The sequence below is a fragment of the Dromiciops gliroides genome, chromosome 2, assembly GCF_019393635.1.
Source record: "Dromiciops gliroides isolate mDroGli1 chromosome 2, mDroGli1.pri, whole genome shotgun sequence".
In the NCBI taxonomy this organism is placed as follows: Eukaryota; Metazoa; Chordata; class Mammalia; order Microbiotheria; family Microbiotheriidae; genus Dromiciops; species Dromiciops gliroides.
The window spans coordinates 669,595,562-669,615,864 of NC_057862.1; the positions used below are offsets into that span (position 1 = coordinate 669,595,562).

At 36.6% G+C, this 20,303-nt stretch overlaps 1 pseudogene; it reads left to right on the top strand.

The window, feature by feature from the left end:
* Positions 1-8,027: 8,027 nt before the first annotated feature.
* LOC122739596 lies at positions 8,028-9,116 on the top strand (annotated as a pseudogene).
* Positions 9,117-20,303: the final 11,187 nt, after the last annotated feature.

Here is a 20,303-nt window from a genome sequence, read left to right on the forward strand (position 1 = left end):
TTTGTATATACACATACACACAGAGGCAAAATTCAGAACATGTGAAATAATACTTAATCTGCTAACAAAATGGATATAAAGTATTAAGATGAAAAGGTTAGCATACCTTTTATTCTAGGACCCTATTTTCATTTGTTTTTTGTTTGTTTGTTTGTTTTGTTTTGTTTTGTTTTGTGGGGCAATGGGGGTTAAGTGACTTCCCCAGGGTCATGCAACTAGTAAGTGCCAAGTGTCTGAGGCTGGATTTTAACTCAGGTACTCCTGAATTCAGGGCCAGTGCTTTATCCACTGTGCCATCTAACTTCCCCAGACTCTATTTCTCTATTTTTTTTTTAGTGAGGCAATTGGGGTTAAGTGACTTGCCCAGGGTCACACAGCTAGTAAGTGTTAAGTGTCTGAGGCCAGATTTGAACTCAGGTACTCCTGACTTCAGGGCCAGTGCTCCATCCACTGTGCCACCTAGCTGCCCCCAGACCCTATTTTCAATATGAGGAAATTGACACATACACAGTTGTTGTGGCTTCTCTGAGGACATATCCTAGTCAGTGGTAAAGTAAGGTACTTGGAAATAGTCAATTTCCTTACAATCTAGATTATTTTCACTGTTATCAATGAATGATTGTAATTGAAAGGATATGAAAATAGTGTCAAACATCAAAGCTTGCAGATTTTAATTGCTTGTAGAGATGTCCAAAATGGAATTATGAAATTTGGGTAAAAAGTTTTGGTGCTAGTTGATAACCTCATTCACCTTAATAATCATCAGAATTCATAGCACATCCCTTCATCCTAGCCTTTTCATTAAACCAAAAAAAAAAAAGGCTTCAAAATGAAATGCTGATATAATGAATCTGAAAAACATATTTTAAAATATTTGACATGTCTTCTACAAACTGAGCCTTCTCTGTTCTTTAGATTACATTGATATGATGGAGACATGAATTATGGGGTTTTCACTGTGCAGCACACCAACTGATTCATTAAGAAATAGAGTTCAATGAGTATGTATAATTTTATTTTTATCTCAAGGATCCTAGTCCTTAAGGAGTATTTTTTTTCTCATATAAGTCCTTTTTATATATTCCATAACCTAGTGAATGTATACATTTCACTGACTCCAATGATTACTGGTTGAAGAAACTGGGGGAAATCATGGAGAACAGGGGACTTGGGATCAAATGATACCTATCTCCAAGTATTTGTAAGCACACAAGCTTAAAGGAAGTCATCTGGTCAATTGTATTCATTTTACAGGTGACAGAATTCAAAATTGTTTCCTGAAATCTGGACAACTACTTTAAAAAATAATGAGGGAGTTGCTAGGTGGCTTAGTGGAGAAAGCACTGGCCCTGACTTCAGGAGGACCTGAGTTCAAATCCGGACTCAGATACTTGACATTTACTACCTCTGTGACCCTGGGCAAGTCACTTAACCCCCATTGCCCCACAAAAGAGAGAGAGAGAGAGAGAGAGAGAGAGAGAGAGAGAGAGAGAGAGAGAGAATTTTACAATTGGATCTGTAGAAATACTTAGTGTCTAATTCCCCAATTCACTTTTTAAGAATGTTTTATTTAATTATTCTCAATTACCTGTAAATCAATTTTAACATCCATTTTTTATACTTTGTGAGTTTTAAATTCCCTCCCTCCTTGAAAAGACAAGCATTTTGATATAAATTATACATGTGTAGTCATGAAAAACATATTTCCATATTAGACATGTTGCAAAACAGAACACAGACCAAAATTAAATAAATAAAGAAGAAGAATAAAACAAGAAAGATAAAGTAAAAAACAAAGTGTCCTTCAATTTGAATTTAGACGATCAGTTCTATCAGTTCTATTCCTGGAGTTAAATAATATTTCTCACCAAAAGTCCTTCAAAATTGTCTTGTATCATTGCATTGCTGATCATTGCCAAGTCATTCCCAGTTGATCATCTTTCAATATGGCTGTCACTACATACAATGATCACCCAGCTTTGCTCATTTTACATTATATCATTTTCTATAATTCTTTCCATTTTCTCCCCTGAAATGTGGATGACTACTTTTGGAATGAGCACTATTTGGGTCGGTTAAAAAAAAAGATGAATTTGGTCTTAGAGATCTCTAACACAAAGGATCTGTTTTGTTTTGCTTTCCTATATTTTCTATAACAACTTATACACTTGTCTTGATACAATAGCTACTGAGTGTTTTCTGAGTGAATGTTAAAAGTAATAGTGAGTATGGAAAGAGTCAGGTAAGGAGTATGTGAGTGTACTACTATAGGATTCCAAAAAAGAGATTGCCTTGGGAGGTGAGAGAGCTGAGGTACTCTCTTTCTCTCTCCCTCTCTATTATTGACCATAGGATGAATATATGAATTTCAAAAGGTCAAACTTGCTGGTATTCTATTTGGTTTTAGTAGCTATGTCCACAAGGGATGATAACACTGTGTCTAGAACATCAGTGGCTAGCTGTAATATTGGCATTGGTAAAATTGGGATCTGAGAGGTACATTGAGAACAAATTAGACAAACCAAGGGAAGGCTACTAAAGGACAGCATGCTGAACCTAGGCTGGATGGAAGTGCCAACTATAGACTCAACAGAGATATTGATTTCCAGAGCCCAGTAGAATGGCCAATAAGGCAAAGAACATGTGGAATCCATGAGTGGAGAAAAGGATTTTCAGTAAGTAGAAGACAGATGTCCTCTGTTTTCTCTCATGTTTCCTTGACATATTTGCCTGACTTTGTTGGCTAAATGCATTCCCAGTATCTTCTGAGATGTTGGATCTGTAAGAAGAGAATATGTCTCCAGTTTGGGGAAAAGTTTTTTTGCTTTGTTTTCTTTTCCTTTTCTTACTGCATCTTCTAATAAATACCCTTTGCAATAGGAATTTAGAATATAATATTGTCAGGTGTGTTGTTTAAAAATCTAAATTGGGGGTCCTAATCTGACCCCCCACCAGTTTTTGGGGGGAAGCTGGCTAAAATCACTGATAAATTCAGCAAGAGTTTAGGCTTTTAAAGATTGATTAAATATATTATAAGTTAGTGAAGAGAGAGAGATTGAGAACAGATGCCTTATAGCATGGAAATCCTAGCTTAGATCTAATTCGGTATAACCAGAGAGAAAGAAACCAATTTACTTTCCTAGAAACCCATGTGAAATCTCTCACTACCAAATTGGTGTCAGAACTACTAAAAGGGGCCCTCCTGTTCTCCATCTGCTGCCACACACCTATTCCTCACCAAAAAGAGGATGCTTCCGCGAGCAAGTGTCCATGTCCTAGTTCCTCTCTCCCTCCCCCAAAGGGGAGGTCCTTCAAGCTGATTGGTTGAGATTGGTCTCTTGCTTTTGTCAATAGCACCCCCGCCTCTGAGAACAACATCACTCAGAGCCAGACAGGTGTGGTCCCCATCCAGTCACCCTTAAGCAGATACTTAGTTTCTCATTCTCCCCCAATTCAAACAATACTAAATCAATCAGGTGGGACCCCTGGGCATCTGTCGAATTCCATTATTTTATCACACTGGCTGATATCTGATAGGAAGCATCCTACTGTGGGCTTTTGTATGACAATAATAGACAGGTCATCACAAAAGTGTTGCATCTAGAACCCTGAGAAAAGACATAGTTAACTGCTTTATGGGGACTTACTCTACAAATTCAAGTGAAAGACTAAAAATTAGCCAAGAATATTTGGGAGAGCCAGAGTTGTTATGTAGATGAGAAGGGTTCAATAGATGGGGAGATATTTGTGTGAGATGGGGTGTATTCAGCAAGAAAATTCCAGAAAATTTGGTAGGAAATGGAAACAAGAAAATCAGAAAAGAGATTAGCTCTAGTAATATAAAAAAAGATACCTCTTGTTCTGTAACTAAGGAATGTAAGAATAGCGTAGATAATGCTGCAGAGAAATTTAAATGAATAGATGGTCAAGTGATGATGGCCCTAATATTAGAAAAGCTCAATCTTCTACATGCAATAATTTAGTGATTTCATCATCTTGATTCATGTTTTAGTTCTTAAGTTAAATAAGAGTATTGATTTAACTTGGGTCCCTAGTGTTCAATAAAGAACTGAAGAATAAATATAATTGTGAACATGAAAACTGTTTCCATTTAGTAATGACTAAAATAGTCAAAGCAATTATTTAAATTGAAATTTTAGTATGTATTCATTAATTTCCTATAGATAGTAACTAACCACACAAGAGAAGTGGCATAAAAGCAGTTACATGAGAAACATAAGACAGGAAAGGATGTAAGATGCACATCCTTACAGTGAAAGCATGGGATAAACAATGGAAGTCCCCTGGATTCCTTTGTTTATTATGCCATGGAATGATAGTTAGAGAAACATTATCAACATATTGGCTTGAAATAAGTGGTAGATCTTATTATCAATGCCTTAATGCTGGAAGGGAATATAGACCTCATGTAATCCTCTCCCTCTTGAACATGATAGGAAACTAAGGTATAGAGCAAATAAGTTACTTGGCGTAATTTGTAACAGTAATAAGGGGAAGATGTAGCATTCATACATAGGACTTGACTCCAAATTTAGGATTCTCTCCACTGTAGAACACTACCAGTAAGATTTATAGGAAGTGACTGATAAGAATCAGCCACACCGATGGTTTTTGATCCACATCAGAGGGGTCAGTGCTGTCATTGATGACAACATAGGCCTATTCATGTTTCCAAGCCTGTACAATGAAACCATATTCCTATAAACAGGAAACTTTGGGAATAGGTAGATTTGCATTATTTAATTTGAGTTTAAATAATGGTTACTCTAAAATCCAGGAGCCAAAAACTTGGTCAAGTATGCATGAAGGTAAGAAGGCCACAAAGAAAGGAAGCAGATTTTAGAAAAAAATTGAGGCATACCTCCAGGTGAAGTCCTTTTTAATTACAAGACAGGGTGAAGTACTACAGATGTTGTTTTGATTTAAAAGAACATGCTTGCTAGAATTGAGGAGACCTCATGATATCACCCCTTTATCACTCAAAGCATGCAGATGGGAACATCTCAAGGACAGATCTATTTATACATAAGCAAAACAGAATTATTCAGTTAAGTCACAAAAGAGAGTGATAACACATGCAATTAAAATTTAATTCTGCAGTGTTGTTAACTTAAGGGTCATTCAAATAATATTTTAGGGATCCATAAATAATTTATTCTTTGTTAATTAGCTGCATCTACATTACGTTCACATCTCCTATTTAACAACCAGTAGCAGACCTTTTGGGTAATTTAAACTCCTATTTGGTAGTTTAAAAAATAGTTAATTATAGAGATTTGTTTTAGGAGACATTCAGGGCTCTTCAAAGCAGTCTTATTTGACAGAATACAAATATTTATTTTAATTTTGATTACAGGAATGGCATGTGAATGGGAATGAATGTCTCCTGAATGTATCAGTTCCAAGACTGCTAATCTTGACCAGGAAGAGCCTCTAAGTATGGATTTCTAATGTATTTAACAAATGCAAAGCAGAAATAAGATTAACTCCCCTGATGAGATGAAGCTGCAGTTCTTTATGGTATCACAGTCCCTCCATCCATCAGGCAGTCAATAAACTTCCTTTCCTTCTGTTCCTCTTTCCTTCCTAGCTTTCTTCCTTCCTTGTCTCCCTCACCCTCAATTCTTTTCTCCCTTCAGCTTCCTCTTTTCCTCAATTTCTCCCTTCCTTTCTCTTTTCCCGTCTTCTCTCCCAACACTTTTCACTCTATAATCTATATATGAGCACTTTTGTAAGACTCTTCTTCGTTATTCATCTATTTGATCATTTAATCACTTCAAATCCAACATACTTTCCAGTGTGTCAAGATTTCATGTAATGAATTCGAATGAAGTATGGTCCTTATCTTTGTCACTTTGTGCATGCAAAGTAAGAAAAGTCTCTAACTCTCCAGAATAGATATTTCTTCACCCCCAAACTGGTATAAAATACACATATCATCCCTGGAAAGTGTGAACATATGTAGAGAATGTGAAGGGGAATAAGCATGGATAAAAAAAAAAAAACAAGAAGGAGCTATCCTTGTCTTTGATGCTACAGAGCATTTGAGGTTTTCTGATAATGTCATTGCATTGTTTCCACCAGTCTTTATCTATGTTTTACTTATAGACTTCACTATTCCATGTTCCATATTTCATTTTGGATTGATGATCATATTTAATGCTTCCCCATTAGTCAGTTGTACATACTACTATTGATTGCTAATTTGTGAGACACAGCTCAAATGGTCAACTTTTGTCCAATAACACCACCACCACCCCAAAGTATGATGTTAAAGAAACTACTTCAGTCAAGACAGAGGCTACCAGGTTACTGTTTCAAGGGAAGCAGAGTTTGAGCCTTAGAGTTTTATGGGCCAATCAAAACCTAAGGCCATTTTTGTCACTTTCACTTTAGTCAAGTCCATGTATTCATGTACAGTAGTGTGGGGTTTGATCCTGGTAGATAGTGGTCCTATCATCTCTGTTATGTATGGATACCAGCATCTTTCTGTTTGTTTATGCACATGGGAGATTCTTAAGCACAGGGTTTGTGTTTTGTTTTTCTTTCTATCCAAAGTACTTAAAGTTTCTGCCACATAGTTGCTATTTACTAAATGTTTATTGACGGTCTGAGATTTGCATATTTGTTTATGTGAATATATACAAATATACATATACATGTATGTGTTTTGTGTGAAAATTTTAACACATTAACAGTGTTACTATATCAAAGGGAGACATGACATACTACTTCCAAAGAATTAAAGATGAATATCACAGACTGGAATAGAAACATGCATGGTTATATCAGAGGGGTAAAACATTTATTCAAAGGGAAGTAATGAAAAAAATAAAACAGGAAAAAAGAGATTCTATTAGGAAATCAAGGGAAGACTGATATGTCACTTTAAAACATTGAGTCTTAGTTTACTTATCTGAAAAAAATAAGCTATTTGAACTCAGTGTTCTTTAAGATTTCTTCCAGATTTAGCCTTTAACCATATGAGTATGGATATCACTTGGGAGACCCTTGAAAATGTGACTGATTTATATTTGGGCAGAGTAGCTTCTGAAAATTGTATTTCTGGTCTATTTCTTATGATTTCCCCCTTCTAGTATATTTTGATATAATTTGTTTCCCTTCCTCTACATAAAATTAAAACTATATAATGATTTATCTAATTCTTTTTAAAATAAAATCTTTCATCATTTTTTTCAACTTGTGGATTTTCCATAAGGTACTGACTTGGTATGCTATCTTCTGAATCCCTAATATATCTCCTGCTTCCCATATCAACTCCCATGGGTTTAATTATTACCTCCAAGATCTCTATGTACAAGTGTGGTGTCTCTCTAGGGCAAGTGCCAGATCACCAGCTGTCTTTTGGAAATTTTAACCTGAATGGTTCTGTTGGAATCTGAATCTCAACAAGTTTTTTTTTTTTTAATCATCACCATTCTTGGATAGTTAGATGGAAAATGTTTTCCTTATCAATCAGCTTTAGTTCCCAATATATCCCTCTTCCTTCTCAACCCAAATATCCATCCATCATTGTCTCACATAACAGAAAGGATCATGGGACTATACAACAAAACTAATGAACAGTTCAACATTCTGATAGCATGTGCATTATTTTACTCAAACGTCCTTTCGAGTGAATAATATGGGCAAAAAGAAGGGAAGGTATAACATAGTCAAATGTCTTTTTCAAGGTCAAGGATGCACATTTTAATTATCCAATATTTGTTTTGAAAATTTTGCACTTTATATTCTGTCCTTTTGAATTTTATAGTAATTGGGCACATTTCTTTTTGCTGATTTTTACTACTTCACTTTGCATCAGTTCATAAGTCTTCTCCTACTTCTCTGTGCCTCCCCTTTTCAATTCAGTTGATACAGTCACAGGTAATAAGGTGCTGATGTATTCACATTATATGGGGAAAATGCCTTCTCATAACAGCAGGAATGTTTTGCTGGAGATCCCACAGTGCTAGACAAGAATGAGGCAGATGTAGATCATGTACATGGAGGCACCTAGTCCTCAAGCCCCATTCTCTTTGGGAGCACTGGGAGTTTTTAGCAATTTCATGAACCTCCTTCTCAGGGTGAAAGAAAAACATTTCACCTGGACCATCTTAAAAACAATTGCTCTAGGCCAGACTCTATTTTGAGTATCTATCAGGTAGGCAGTATTTGGCAGACAAGTACAACATGAACATTCTGATGTTTCAAAGGTTTATCAACTATTCTTTACTTTTTTTTTTATTTATGCAGACATTTTGTCATTTTGACCAGGCAATGAGAACCTTTTTCACATCCTGAAAGGAAAATGGTGGAAGTATATCTCCTTGAACCTGGCTGATGTAGAGACTAATTACATGATTGTCAAAGCTTATCAGTACACTACCCTCACTAGTGTCCAGCTCTTGGACTCTTTTGGGATTCCCATTTCAATGGCCCTTTCATGGTTTGTTCTTCATGTAAGATACAGAGTGATGCATTTTATCACTATGGTCATCTGTCTTTTGGGAAGAGGAATGATGTTTGGGGCCAACATACTAGTTGGAAGATATAACAATTCAGGAAATGATGTGTTGATTGGTGAAGTGTTCATATCTTCTCTCTATGCCTTTTCTAAGGTGTATGAGGAGTACATTGTGAAAAAGCTGAGCCAAGTAGAGTTTCTAGGAATGGTGGACTTATTTGGGACATTTATCAGTGGTTTCCAGCTGGCACCTATAGAATATAAAGATATTATTGTCATTTATTGGAACTGGAAAATTCCACTCCTGTTTGTGGCTTTTGCCCTCTGTATGTTCTCTCTGTATAGGTTCATTCCAGTGGTCATCAAAACCATGAGTGAAACCTCAATCAACCTGGGCATCCTGAGTACTGATCTCTACAGCTTTTTCTTTGGACTCTTTCTTTATGTATGTTTTCAGGGTTCTATGTTCTCTCCATCAGTGTCATCATGGTAGGCCTCATAATCACTGGAAAGCAATGTGCCATAACTGACTAACTTTGGGTTTAATAATCCAGAACTAAAGATTGAGGAGAAAATGCAGGAAATGAACTTTGCAGCCATGCAGCTGAAGAAGCCATGGTGCAAATAGACTCTGGATAACTACCAGATAAATGAGGTGTCACCATTCAGTGTAAACTGGAACTCACTGTTTGAAGCAACACTGTGAAATATCAAAGAATTTGTCAAAATGCATACATTGTGTCAATGTCTGATTGTATATGCTGTATAGAATTGTATAAAAAAATAGAAAACCCTTTCTAAAAACAAGAGAAATGAGTACCAATATTTAGCAGAATTGAGTGTTCATAATATGACAGCATATGTGTAATTATCAAAACCCATCAGCATCAAGACTGTGGATGACAAGGAGTTGGGTCTTAGAGAGCTGGAATGAGACTAGAAAAGAAGAATGGAGGGTGAGTATTAGGAGTGATTGAGTAACAAGCTGTAAATTAGAGTTCAAGACTAAACTAAGGTCAGGGCCAGTTGGGCAGTACAGACTAGGTCAGTTTTTCACTCTTCCAGTGGCTTCTTATATATCTCTTGAAAAGAAAGTATCTGCTTCTAAGATAGGGTGATCTAGCACCCACAAGTAAGGAGAGATAAATGAATGTACTTGGTTGAAAAGGGTAGTAAATGGGGTATAGTCGACAGGTCTTGACCATATCATTTACTGAACTAGATACTTCATTGAATTCAGAAAAGCCTGGATTGCTTACTGTTGTCAAACAACAACATACATACATACATACATACATACATACATACATACATATATATATATATATATATATATATATGAAGACTTGTTAACAAATATTTATAATGTGTTATAAGTTTTTTTTTTTAATTTATGAAATGTATATGTACTAACACTTATAATTAACATAAAATCAACTACTGGGGGTGAGAGAAGCCAGCAAGTTGCCTGAGCTCTCCTTCACTTCCCTCAAAAAGAATATTAAATCGAGCCTCTAAACAGATTCTGAAGCTCTAAAGCTACAGAATCTACAAAAAGATAGAGAGACACAATCTTCCAACCTGAGATAATTTTAGGACCTTTAGGAAAGTTCAGTCTCACTTAGGCAAAAGGGAGGCACGGCACACCTCAACAAAGCAAAGCATGGAAGGGTCAGGGGAAGTCAGGAGGAAGCTCTAGGCCACAGCTGAGCAACTGAGGCCCCTTGATCCTGGCTTAGCAAGCTGGTGCTACAGCAGGCCAGTAGTGAGATCCACCAGCACCAGCAGAGAGGGAAGGCTGCCAGTTAGAGGGCCACACACAGGACAGGTGTGACCAGGCCTTGTCATCCCAGTGTGACAGGAGCAAGCACAGGGAGCAAGGCCAGGGCAGTGAGAAATCCACAAGCCATAGAGGCCACAGAGTAGAAAGCCAGTGACACCATTTTGTGGAACTATTTTGCCAAGCTGTATGCATATAAACTTGACACTTTCAATGAAATGGGTAAATATTGACAAAAATGCAAACTGCCCAGGTTAACTCAAGAGAAAATAAAATCCTTAAATAAGCTCATATTAGAAAAGAAATTGAAAAAGCCATTAATGAACTCCCTAAGAAAAAACCCCCATGGGAAGATGGTTGTACAGGTGAATTCTACCAAACATTTAGAGAACAATTAATTCCAATATTATACAAATTATTTGGTAAAATAGGTGAAGAAGGAGTTCTGCTAAATTCCTTTTATGACACAAATATAGTGTTGATACCAAAATCACACAGAGACCAAACAAAGAAAGAAAATTATAGACTAATTTCCCTAAGGAATATTGATGCAAAAATTTAAAATATATTAGCAAGGAAATTACAGCAAGTGATTACCAGGATAATACACTATGACCAGGTGGGATTTATACCAGGAATGCAGGGCTGGTTCAACATTAGGAAAACTATTAACATAATCAAACACATCAATAAGAAAACTAACCAAAATAATATGATTATCTCAATAGATGCAGAGAAAGCCTTTGACAAAATACAGCACCCATTCCTAATAAAAACACCAGAGAGCTTAGGTGGAGCTTTCTGTAAAAAAGTAAGCAGTATCTACCTAAAACCATCAGCAAGCATTATATGGAACAGAAATAAGTTAGAGGCCTTCCCAATAAGATCAGGGATGAAACAGGAATGTCCATTAACACCTTTATTATTTAATATTGTACTAGAAATGTTAGCTTGAGCAATCAGAGAAGAAAAATGAATGAAAGGAATTAGAATAGTCATGGAGGAAACAAAACTCTCACTTTTTCCAGATGATATGATGGTATACTTAGAGAATCCTAGGGAACTCAAAAATTACTTGAAACAATTAACAACTTTAGCAAAGTAGCAGGATATAAAATAAATCCACATAAATCATCAGCATTTCTATACATGAACAACAAAGTCCAGCAGCAAGAGATAGAGAAAATCCACTTAAAGTAATGGTAGACAATATAAAATACTTGGGAGTCTACTTGCCAATACAAACTCAGGAATTCTATAAACACAATTTCACAACAATTTTAACACAAATCAAATCATATCTAAATAATTGGAAAAAATAGCAATTGCTCATGGATGGGCAGAGCTAATATAATCAAATGATAATTCTACCTAACTTAATTTACTTAGTTCCATACCAATCAGACTACATTAAAATTATTTTATAGAGCTAGAAAAAATAATAACAAAATTCATCTGGAAAAATAAAAGATCAAGAATATCCAGGGAAATAATGAAAAAAAATTGACAGGAAGGTGGGTTAGCGGTACCAATCCTGGAACTTTACTATAAAGCGGCAGTCATCAAAACTATCTTTTACTGGCTAAAAAATAGAGTGGTAGATCAATGGAATAGGCTAGGCTCAGGAAATGCAGTAGTAAATGACACTAGTAATGTAGTGTTTGATAAACCCAAAGACTCCAGCTTCTGGGATAGGAACTCAGTATTTGACAAAAACTGCTGGGAAAACTGGAAGATAGTATGGCAGAAACTAGGCATGGACCAACCTCTTACACCTTATACTAAAATAACGTCAGAATGGGCACATAATTTAGACATAAAAGGTGATCCCATAGGTAAATTAGGAGAGGAAGGACTAATTTATGAATATTATGATATGCAAAATGGATGATTTTGACTACATGAAATTATTTTTTTTTTCACAAACAGAAGCAATGCATCCAAAAACAGAAAGGAGAGAGAAAGCTGGGAAACAATTTTTTATAGCCAGTACTTGTGATAAAGGCCTCATTTCTAAAATATATAGGGAACCAAATTAAATTTATAAGAATTCAAGTCATTCCACAACTGAGAAATAGTCAAAGGATATGAACAGGCAGGTTTCTGATGAAGAAATCAAGGCTTTCCATTGCCATATGAAAAAATGCTCTAAATCACTATTGATTAGAGAGATGCAAATTAAAACAACTCTTAGGTTCCACCTGATACCTATCAGATTGGCTAATATGACAAAAAAGGAAAATAATAAATTTTGGAGCAGTTGTGGAAAAATTGGTGCAGCTGTGAACATCAGTTCCATCCATTCTGGAGAGCAGTTTGGAACTGTGCCCAAAGGGCTATAATCCTGTGCATACCCTTTGACCCAGCAGCACCACTATTAGGTCTTTTTCTCAGGGAGATTATAAAAATGGGGAAAACAACCTTTGTTAATAAAAATACTTATAGCTCTTTTTGTAGTGGCAAAGAATTGGAAATTGAGGAGTTGCCCATGCATAGGGCAATAGCTGAACAAGTTGTGGTATATGAATGTAATGGAATAGTATTGTGCTGTAAGAAATGATGAGCAGGGGCATCTAGGTGACACAGTGGATGGAGCACCGGCCCTGGAGTCAAGAGTACCTGAGTTCGGATCCAGCCTCAGACACTTAACACTTACTAGCTGTGTGACCCTGGGCACTGGGCAAGTCACATAACCCCAATTTCCTCACTAAAAAAAAAGAAAGAAAGAAAGAAAGAAAGAAAGAAAGAAAGAAAGAAAGAAAGAAAGAAAGAAAGAAAGAAAGAAAGAAAGAAAGAAATGATGAGCAGGTGAATTTCTCTTTTTTAAATAGAATTTTATTTTACAAAATATATAAACACAAATTTTAACATCAATTTTTAAAAATTTTGCGTTCCAACTTCTCTTCCTCCCTCCCTTTCCACCCCCCACCCACAAGAACTAAATCAATTTAAAATAAGTTATACATGAGTAGTCATGGAAAACATTCCCACATTAGCTAGGTGGTGACAGAAAATAATAATAATAAAACAAAACAAAACAAAACAAACAAACAAACAAACAAAAAACCTTCAGATTAAGGAATTGTCAAAGAGGAAAAAAATAATATTTAAAAAAATTTGTTTCCATCTGTTTTTAGATACTATCAGTTCTTTCTCTGTAGATGGGTTGCAATTTTCATAAGTCCTTCTGGGTTATATTGGATCATTGCCTTGTTGAAAATAACCGCATGATTCCCAGCAAATCCTCTTATACTATTGGTGATATTTTGTGTACCATACATTTCACTCTGCTTCAGTTCATGTAGGTCTTTCCAGGTTTTTCTGATAGTATCCTCTTCATCATAACCTGTATATAGTACCTTAAACTTGACAGAGAATTTTCTTCATAATAGCTCAGCAAAGTAGTATAAGGACTAATATTTTATTGGGGAGTGTTAGCTAGGTGGCTTGCCACTATATTTGGGGCAAGGAAGGAGACAGAAAAGCCTCCCTCAAGAAAGAGCAGGATTTATTTAACAAGAACAAACTTAAGAAAAGGACAAACAGGATCAGTAGGATTAAGGGAATGGAAATAAAATGGGGAAAGGGAAATAATACAACCTGAATCACACCACTGCCCAGGAATTAGCTGAGAACACACAGGAGCATCCTGTCACCTTCCAGATCCGAGCTAGAATGGTGAAAAACCTCCCTTCTTCCCAGTAGACCCCAGGCTGACCACACAAAGCCCCCAGCCAATTGGCTGTCAGCTCTGACAGTCACATGACTACCCTCACTGGGCTTCCAGTCATTATAATTTTGCCAGGCCTATGTAGGTGTCAGTGAGTGGTGATGACATGAGGTTCTAGGACCATGGTGATGGCTACAACCAGTGAGTGGAGCAACATGCCATTTGCGGAGCCCCAGGCCAGTGTGAGCGCCAAGGGATTTTTAAAATTCTAGCCAAGGGGGTGACTAGGTGGGGCAGTGGATAAAGCACTGGCCCTGGATTCAGGAGTACCTGAGTTCAAATCCGGCCTCAGACACTTGACATTTACTAGCTGTGTGGCCCTGGGCAAGTCATTTAACCCCCATTGCCCCGAAAAAAAAAAATTCTAGCCAAAAGATAGCGTCATAAAACCCTCAAATAACAATTAATTCTTTACAGTAGGTAACATACATTTTGCCATTAGAATCAATCATCATAACTATTTCCCTCCATCCTATTCTTTTCCCATGATATTTGTTCTATTTTCTATCTTCTTTTTACCTATTCCTCCTCAAAAGGGTTTTACTTCTGATTATCCTCTCCCCTGCTCTGCACTCCCCTTTTTTCACCCTTCCTTCTTTATCCTCTTCCCCCCCTTCTTTCCTGTAGGGTTAAATAGATTACTCCTGTCAATTGGGTATGAATCTTATTCCCTCCATGAGCCCACTCTGATGAGATTAAGGTCTGTTAGCTAATTCTGTGTGCTAATTTTTTCTTCCTCCCTCTCTCCTCAACTCTCCCTATGAGATCAAGGAGTTCAACATGTCATATTTGTACAGTTATGCAGAACAACTTCACCTTCCTGGAAAGTGTTTTGCTTTTTACTGTTCTCTCCCCAAATCTGCCCTTCCCTCCATTCCCTTCTCCCCCCTTCCATTTCCCTCCCCTCCCTCAAGGCCAGAATATATTACTATGCCTACTTGAGTATGTATGTTAGTCCTTCTTTGAGCCAATACTGATGATATTAAGGTTAACTCACTCACCAATTCCTTCCCCCTCTTCCCCTCTCCTCCATAAGCTTTTTTTCTTGTTTCCTTCATGTGAACTACCTATTCCCAAATCATCTCTCCCATTCCCCCTCCTCCAAGCTATTCCTCCTACACCTCAACCCTATTTTTAAGATGTCATCATAGGTCAGTGAGGTGGTACACTGGACAAAGCACCAGCCCTGGACCCAGGAAGCCCCAAGCCCAAATTCGGCCCCAGACATAAGACACCCCACCCAGTCTGCCCCACAAAAACAAAACATAAATGCTTTACAGATATCCTTTCATATTCAGTTCAGTCCTATGTCTTCTGTGATTTCCTTACTGAGATAGTTCTTATGATTTCAAAGAATTATCTTCCCATGTAGGAATGTAAACAGTTTGGTCTTTTAATATCTGTCATGAAGTCTTTTTCCTGTTTACCTTTTTATGCTTCTCCAGGATCTTGTATTTGAAAGTCACATTTTCTATTCAGTTCAGGTCTTTTCATCACAAATGCTTGAAAGACCTCTTTGTCATTGAAGTCCCATTTTTGACTCTGAAAAATTATACTCAGTTTTGCTGGGTATGTGATTTTTGGCTGAAGTCCCAGTTCCTTTGCCCTTTGGAATATCATATTCCATGCCCTTTGGTCCTTCAATGTAGAAGCTGCTAGATCTTGCTTTATCCTTATTGGAGCTCCACAGTATTTAAATTCCTTTTTTCTAGCTGCTTGCAGTATTTTCTCCTTGACCTGGGAGTTCTGGAATTTGGCTATAATATTCCTGGAGGTTTGCTTTTGGGATCTCTTTCAGGAGGTGATTGGTGGATTCTTTCAATTTCTATTTTAGCTTCTGCTTCTAGAATATCAGGGCAATTTTCCCTCACAATCTCTTGGAGGATGGTATCTAAGCTCTTGTTTTGGTCATGGTTTTCAGGTAGTCCAATGATTTTCAAATTCTCTCTCCTAGATTTGTTTTCCATGTCAGCTGTTTTTCCAAGGAGATATTTTACATTTCCCTCTACTTTCTCATTCAATTGGATTTGCTTTACTGTGTCTTGGTTTCCCATAAGGTCACCAGCTTCCATTTGTTCAATCCTAATTCTTAGGCAGTTATTTTCATCAGACTGTTTTTTAATCTCCTTTTCCATTTGGCTTTTCAAACTGTTGACTTTTTTCTCATGACACTCTTGCATTGCTCTCATTTCTCTTTGTATTCTTTCCTCCCTTTCTCCACATCTTCCTTGTATTTTTCCTACTTTATCTTCAAAGTCCCTTTTGAGAGCTTTCATGGCCTGAGACCAGTTAATATTTTTCTTGGAAGCATTGGATGTTGGAGCTTTGACCCTGTTATTATCTTCTTCTTCTGAGATTGTATTGTGTTCTACCTATCCCCCAAAGAAGTTTATGATGGTCTTCTGCTTTCTCTTCCTACTCATCCTGGCTTACTATTTCTTGGATTTTAACTCCTTCTTAAAGTGTGGCACCACTTCCAGGACATACTCTTCCAGCTACAGCATGTCCCAGTGGGGGTGATTGGGCTTCTTCTCAGCCTGCCTGACCTTGATTTTATTTGATTTTAAACTCTCCACAGGAGGGGTAGAGGAGGGAGGGGGTTGCTTCTTGGCTCCACTCCTGTTCCCAGTTTCAGAGGGTCCCAGGTGTTTTGATTTGGAGGGGGGGCAGGTTTTAATCTTACCTAGCCTGTTCTCTGATCCGGAGATAACTTCAAGCCTACTTACTAAGCAACCAACCAGCAAAGCTTTCTGTGGTGTGGTTCTTAGCTTCCAAGGAGCCTGCTCCCCTGCTCCCCTCCCCTACCTGGGCCTCCTGCAACTCAGGATTTCTTCCTGTTTTCCCACTGGGGTGCGACAGTCAAATTCTTCTCCTCAGTCCACTAGTACCCCTGCACTTACTACCCCCTCCCAGCCCATACCCTCCTCCACCAGCCATTTAACAATACTGCTCCCTCAGTTCCACAAGATGTGGGTGCTGCAGCCAATTCACAGGCTCTGGGGCAAATTCCTCGGGTGGGTGTCTGGTGTGTCTGCCCGATTGTACAGTTACACTTTACCCATGGCCTAGCATGGCCCACTGCAATCTATCTATAGCTGGAGAAAACTCTCAGCCCATATTTTTGTGTTTTTCTGCTCCAAGGGTTCTTTTATTGATATTTTTGGGGTGATTATGCCAGGAGCTCTGTGCATTTAATGTCTTTCCTCTGCCATCTTGGCTCCACCCCTGAACAGGCGAATTTCAAAGAAACCTGGAAAGACCTATTGATGACGAGTGAGATGAGCAGAACCAGGAGAACATTGTACACAGTATCAACAATTATGTGTTGATCAATTCTGATAGACTTGATTCTTCTCAACAATACAATGGTCCAAGATAGGTCCAAAAGACTCATGATGGAAAATATTCTCCAAATCCAGAAAAAAAGGAACAGTGGAATCTAGATGCAGAATGAACCATACTATTTCTATTGTTTTTTGTTGTTGTTTTTCTTTTTTGAGGTCTTTCTTTTTTGCTCTGATTCTTCTCTCATAACATGACATGCAGAAATATGTTTAATGTGATTGTACATGTATAACCTATATCAGATTACTTGCTGTCTTGAGGAGGCAGGAGGGAAGGGAGGGAGGGTGAAAAATTTGAAACTAGAAATCTTATAAAAACAAATGTTGAAAACTGTCTCTAAATGTAACTGGAAAATAATAAAATATTTATATGGGAAAAAAAAAAAAACAACTACTAATGTGTGTTCCACTTTAACCACCCCAATATGCAAAAACTCTATGTTTAAAATAAATAAATTGAGGGTCAAGTATTTGCATTATAGTAGGCAGGTAAGTGGCTTATATTTTTTTAAAATGTATTGGTGTCTCAATTAAAATATTTTATAAAAAATTCTTGGTAACTAAAAAAAATATGGTGAACCCTCTGGTTTGCTAAAGAAACTTGTGAATTTCTAATAAATGGATTACTTTAAGTGACTAATTTTCTGTAGTTAATTCAATATCATATCATGTCTGTAGGCAACAACTACCTTGAACTTTAGTCCCTCTTCACCTTCCATCCTATGTCTGGGTAGCACTCCATTATATTCATAAATGATTATCCTAAAAGCCATTTTATTTTAAAACCCTTTATTTCTTCCAAGAGAACACTGATCTTTCCAAATAGCAATAAAAACTTCTCACTATCCTTAACTTCATATATACAACTATTTGCAAAACATTTCCAATCCCACATATAAATCTTTTCCATCCATCCTGTTCCTTCCATTTAACTTCACTCACCCAAAACTCTAGTTCATTCCTGAGATACCAATTAGATGGGATATCACAACAATCCCTTAATTTGGTCTCCCTGATACCAGCAAGCATCTGTCCCTGCTTTGTCCCAGTCCATCTTCAACACAGATCCTGAATTTATACCCATGAGACATCTCTGAACATAATATGTCCCTAATTAAGAGGCCTTAGGATCTTTTTATTTTCTCTAGGATAAAATGCAAACTTCTATGTTTGATTTTCAAAGCCCTTCATAAATCTGACTCCATGAAATATTTCTACAGTGATTTCATATTATCTCACATCAAATATCCTTAATTCCAGCAAAAGGGGTTTACATTCTCTTTCTAATATACAACTTTCTATCTCCTGCTTCTCTGTCTTTGTGATGGGCTGTGTTTTATAATTTGAATGTTTTTCCCTCCTACCTATGCCACTTTGAATTCTCAGTTCTTCGCAAGGCTCAAATGTACAGACACTAGCATAATGTCTCATTACTGAAATGTTCTTGAATATAAGTATTATTTCAGTGATTTATTATATTAACCATTAACTATATGGACTTACATTCACTTGTTTATATTAAACTTAAATATTCATATGTCTCCCTTTGTTATTATTGTTTATTTTACTATGGCCTTTAAAAGATATATTTATTAATTGAGCTTATTGTGCAGTTGCTTCTGAGGGTTTGTTTTTTTTTTTGTCGTTGTTGTTGTTTTTTTGTGACCTGGCATATGATTGAAAAGAAACCAGGAGATCATATAGAACAATAAATACAAGATTAAATGTTTCCTGTTTTTCTAAACTAACCCCAATAATGTTTAGATATTTAAGCCTTTTGTTGTTTTACAATTTGGTAATAAATATCAAAAGCAGAATTTCAACCCAATCCACTAATTCTAAAGCCATCACCATCACTACCTCCTTCAACTAAAAAAATAAATAAATAAACTTTTATATTTCTCTCTCCCTTCCCTGTACAGTATACCATTTGGAAGATTTAAAAAAAAAAAAAAGGAGAGACTAATCAGTGTGGGCTTCCTCTTTCTCTATATCTGGTTCTGACTTTTTCTCTGACTCAGAATATGTCTGCCTCTATGTTCTTCCTCCTTTCTCTGAAACAATAACACTTTGTTTCTTTCAGAGTCCACTTGTTATATCTAGAATTTGTTGCTTCATTTTCCTTGTGACTCTCTTCTCTCCAACTTTACCTTCCTCCTCAAATCCATCTCCTCTCTCTTCCTGACTTAGCTCAGTGCCTTTTTTATGTTATAGAATTTTTTCCTTTTCCCAGATGAAATAATTCTGAAGATTCATTTGACTTGTTTTGCTTTGTTAGACCCACACCACCACTCTTGAGTATTCTATTTATATAATAGATTTATATTCCCATATAATAGAAATAATACTTTAATTTTCTCCTCCAAAATAGCATGGTGATCACTCAGACACAGAATTCTTTTTATGACTGATAACAGAATGCTCACTCTTCCATTAAAAGTAATAATTGATAGTGTTTGTGTGTATCTGTGTATTCTAAATACATTACAGAAAACTTATACCTAGTCCAAAGCAAGTGAAATTTATATTTTCCAATATATTGTATGGAAAGATTTCCAAACTCCATACCCAATCAATGATTCAAGAACTGAATGAACGCATCTTACCCAGAGAATGAAATTTTGATTGGTACTTTTCTTCATCGTGTAGGACATTGGTATTTCTTGGGACTGAGAGTGGGATTTATTTAACATGAGGTCTTTAATGCAAGAAGAATGGAGTAAAGGAAAGGATGTGTTAATGAATGATAAACAGATGGTTATGATGAGTGACTACACAATTATCTTTTTAATTTTGTATTTTGACAACTGAATCAAAAAGGTACTTTGGTGCTTGTAAATCAGAGATTGGTTGATATGGTAGAGTTAAAAGCTGTGGAATGTTTTGTTTGTTTTGATGGTTGGTTTTGTTCCAGCTTCAACACAAAATAATTATGTTATTGTGACTGAGTCAGTTAATTTC